The sequence below is a fragment of the Aphis gossypii genome, chromosome 3 (assembly GCF_020184175.1).
Source record: "Aphis gossypii isolate Hap1 chromosome 3, ASM2018417v2, whole genome shotgun sequence".
NCBI classification, from domain to species: domain Eukaryota; kingdom Metazoa; phylum Arthropoda; class Insecta; order Hemiptera; family Aphididae; genus Aphis; species Aphis gossypii.
Window position 1 is genome coordinate 41,201,706 of NC_065532.1, and position 4,972 is coordinate 41,206,677.

At 23.9% G+C, this 4,972-nt stretch overlaps 1 long non-coding RNA gene across 1 annotated transcript; it reads left to right on the plus strand.

Annotated features, from left to right (window-relative positions):
• Positions 1-362: 362 nt before the first annotated feature.
• Positions 363-3,285, plus strand: LOC126551426 (uncharacterized). Its single transcript, XR_007605334.1, has 3 exons — positions 363-451; positions 2,749-2,997; positions 3,063-3,285. It is a non-coding gene; the product is annotated as an uncharacterized LOC126551426 (long non-coding RNA).
• Positions 3,286-4,972: the final 1,687 nt, after the last annotated feature.

Sequence of the window (4,972 nt, forward strand, 5' to 3'; positions counted from 1 at the left end):
AGTGTAGTTAATTTTTATAAGTTAAATTGTAATAAAAACAAATTTTATTTTATTTAAATAGTTATAATAATCTATAAGTAAATAGATTTTTAAAAAAGCTTACTAATAAAAATCTATATACTGAATACTCGTATGATATAAAAGCATTATGTGGATATTTTAAACTATTGGTTTCTTCGTGTGATTTACCTTTAATCAAATTTATGTTAATTTTATAATTCAATATAAACAAGACTAATAATTGTTTAATTATAGCTTGTATAATATCAATAACATAATAAATAAAATATTAAAATAAGTGTAAATTGTTTTATATATATATATATATAAAATCAACCTAACTAATTTTATTCCTATAGAGTATAGATTACTAATTAAAGAAAATTTTATCATGATGGGCGGAAACATGAAAGTACATGGCCAATATTATAGCAATATCGTTAAGTATCCTGTAAGTACAGTAAAAAATATATCATAAATATTATTTAAGTAATTATAAAATCAAAAGCTTCTTTTGTCCATTCAGAATCTGAAATATTATAATGTTCTCTATAATACTAAATTGATAATAAAATGTAATAGTTATCGCTTTCGAATGTTTTATGAACATTTTAGTTGTATAGTATTTGTATTATTCTAATTATTTAATGCCTACATCACTGTGTATTCATAAGTCGCGTTTAAATATATGTGTATTATATTATAGTTAATGTTAATTGCAAGTTATTAAACTCCTGCTGCAGTTTATATTCATCGGTTTAATTGTTGTAATTTTACTCTAAATGTTTTGTATCCATGTGAAAATAATGTTCAATACCTGAAAATAACATGTACCTACGGTTACTTTGAGTGGTCGATATATATAGTTTGTTTTGTTTATCGTTCGGTTTCTTATAAATGAGTTTAGCAAATCAACTGGAATTTTGCTTTTGTAAAGCTATATACATCGGAGGGTCATACGTCTTCAGTGAAAATGTCACGTTCTGAATTACCTATGTTGGTAGTTATCGCATATAAACCATTATAGTCGTCCGAATAACGGGTCGAATGACTTTTAATCTACTGACGTCTTTATCTTGAAACGTGTTCGTAATATAAAAAAAAATCTTCGAGAACGTTTTTAAAAGATATACATAAAACTTACTGAGAAGATTACCTTAAGGATAGTATATAAAAGAAGTTTCATAATCCATATTAGGACGTTTAAGAAATAATTATGATGTATCAATTTATTATTATTTATTATGAGATCGTAATGTTGATATTTTATAGTAGAAATAATTTTTTAAAACTGTTTTATTTGAACTGATATTATTTATAAGATATGAACTTTAAAAATATTCTCCAAAATTAAAAATGTTAATTCTAATTTTTTGAACACATTGTACATTATGTATTTTATTTATTTCATTGTTCAAAGTTTAAACCAAGCAGTTAGAATATGTAATTATCTGTGATAAAAAATAAAATAATAAAAATGAAAAACAATATTATAAAAATTATCGTCATCTCTTACGTTTTCTTTTTGGTTTTCATTAAATTTTACGAGACTGACTATTGAGTATAGCTGAATATCAAAACATTAATAGTAATTTATTCTATGAAATGCAGTGGTTGCACTTGCAATTAATTTTAAATATCGTTATATATATTTCTTGAACTGAATACTTTCTTTAATGAATGGTTCTTACTTTATTAATTATTACAATTTGTACAATTTAATTGTGTTGGAAAATATTTAGAAAATATTCATTTAATGTATACTATTAATTTACGGTTAAATTCTATTTTCTATTGTTAATTGTGTAGATATTTAAATTACTTATGTTTTATATGAATTTGTATAACGAGAATTAATCACGCAAAATATAAATACCTATGTACATTTCATTGTAGATTGGAATTATTAATCAAATGATTTACACACAATTATACAAACTTATATAACTAACTCATAAATATTAGTTACACAAAATAATGATAGATATGGTGTCTATTGAAACTAATTTTTATGACAACCAGTATATACATTACCAAAATCAAATTTATTGTAATGATTTAACTAGATTTTTTTTTTTATGAAATACAAGAACTATAGGTACATTTTAACGCGGGTTATGATAAAAAAAGAGGAAGGAAGAGAAAGAGAGGTTATACATTAATTTTCTGTTTCACACTTTATTTCCTTGAGGGTTTTCTAATATGTAAATTATATTATAATATTATAATATATTTTGCAGTGTATCTTCACGGAAATTCATTAAGCATGAGAATTAATTTGGAATGATAATTTTTATAATTTTTTAGAAAGACTATTAGGATTTGATTCATATACAGACTTAATAATGAGCTAAAAAATCCGTAAAATAGAGAGGTATAATATATTTATTATATACATATAGGAATGTTTCAAAGGGGCCTGAACGACGAAAGTAAATTTTTGTATAAATGTGCTCGGGGGCGCTGCCATTATTTTTTATCGTATTCAACTCGCCATTAGTTTTGTCCTGCTAGTATTTTCTCTTTGTCAGTTCCTATTAATAATGAAAACCGAATTCGGACGCGTACACGATTTTACATGCTACACAGTTTCAACGGATTTCCAGTGGTTTATTTTTTACGCACCCGTCGCCAGTAACATTGTCAGTGTAGCTGCAGTGTCTTTTTTCCTACTTATTTTGTTCTTTAACATTTTTCACTGAGTATATTTCTTCAGCTGCTGTACAAAACAAACACTTTTTTTTATAGGAGAATCCATAAAGTTAGAGGCCGAACAAAGAAATGTCGGGCATTACGATGTAATACGGTTTATTCTCTCGGCAGAGTGCTCTCCCGCTCTGGCCACTTGAACTCTTTAAAACTTTTAAAAGCTACAAGTCGATAAAACAAAAGTTGCTCGAGTTGTACGCGTGCAATATAAACAAAATAATAATAAAAAAAATTGTAATGGTTATAACGTACCTACATAGCGGAATACATCAAATAGTAGAATTTTACGTACATATTTGTTGTTTGTTGGAAACTATAGGATCTTAATTAGTTTATGGTAAATAATATTACAGGTCAACGGTGTTCGGTTCAGATTCATGTTCTTCTTTGACTGACGAGTCCCTAATGGTCTGTTACATCTAATGAGATGTTCAATGATTCACCACGGTTTAAACCACATAATATCACAGACGGTCAAATTGTATGGTGATTGAAAACAATTTTGAATTCAAACGTAATGACGAAGACATATTTGTTAATAATCTTTTTAATTTTTTTAATTTTAAATTTATAACAAATTTTTAGATAAGTACATCAAAGATTTTATAATTATTTTAATTGATCAGTTGATTTGTTAGATATTTTCAATTTTATAAAAATAACTGTTGAAAGTGAAAAATCACTTCTGGTTTATATGACAAAATGAATGTAAATATATAAATGACAACAAAGTTGATATTGATCCATGTAATAAATGTGTTAAAATGAACCCATTTTGTATGCACATTTTGAATTTTATGAGTTTTTTCCCTTCAAATTTTATCCTAATAAGTTTTTTTTACGACGTCAAATCTCGGAAGTGCGTAGTATACAGATTTTATTAAGTGTGTCATCTGTTGTATGGGAAATTTAAAATTAATCTCGACCTGTATAGTATAACGAAACTTATGTTATTAAAAACACTATTTTCCTTGAACCAATGACATTTTATAATAGTTTTATTTTACAATATTGTAATAACTTTTTTGACAAAAACAGTGGAAAATAATTAATTTTTTTTCCTTATTTTTATGGTTCTGATTATACTTGTATTTGGCATATTTTAATAAATAATGCTTTATTTAAAGGATACCAAAATGTATTATTTTAAAATAATGTAAAATATGTAAAACAAGTGTAATTTATTGTTTATTTACAATAATTTTTTTGCGAGGAAATAATTAATAATTTGTGGTCATCACTTCTGTTACTACAAAAATACAGTTGAATGTTTAAATGTAAAAATTTTAACATAATAATGTGTAATATGTAATGATACAATATAGTATACAATGATATAATAATACATTTAATTATTAATTATAAATATTAATTTTTTAATTTTATTTAACTTTTTTTTTATTATAATACATTTAATCTTAATTGACATAACACAGTTTTTACAAAATGTAACATCCTATTTAGCTTAACAAATTTTACTAATAAAAACATATTTTTTTTTTATTATTACTTACTATTTAGCATTTAAAAAGTGAATTTATTTTGTTTGTTTAGTTTTCATTTATTTATCTTATATATAATATATATTATTTATTCAGTCGAATCAACAAAAAACACAACACGCATTATGGATAGAAAAAAATTATGTATTGTTGCAACTGGAAAAAAAATGGACGAAAAGGACCATTGAAGTGTAAAATGGGAGTCATACTCCGATATTTTCGTTTTCAAAGCCTATTGCAGAAATAATAAAAATGTTATTTCTAGCTGTTTGGATGATTTTGGTAGTTTTTTTATTTAATTTGTTAGGAAAGAAAGAATGGCTTGAATTAATTGAAATATCTATTGTTATAAAAACCTTTGAGATTTGTTTCTGTAGGTATTGAAAGAACAAAATATTTTATTCGTTATACAAGAGAAAAAATGTTTTCTAACAGTTTTTAAGACTTAATTGGTTCAATTTCCTAATTTAATACAGTAATATACAATTATATTTTTTGATGTATTACGTAGCAAATGATATTATTAAATTTTATAGGTCATCGTATTATTTGGTATGAATAAAAGGAAAATGCTGTATTATACTTTTTAATAAATGTTAAATTAAGAAATCACGTTGGTGAATTATTGAAAACATTAAATTTAAAAAAAATATAATTTTTATGGTATATAATAATTGTTTACTTTGAAAATAATTATGTTAGGTAGTTATTTAACTTTTATCATATTAATTTTTTAGTACAAGCATAAACATAAGTTTTGA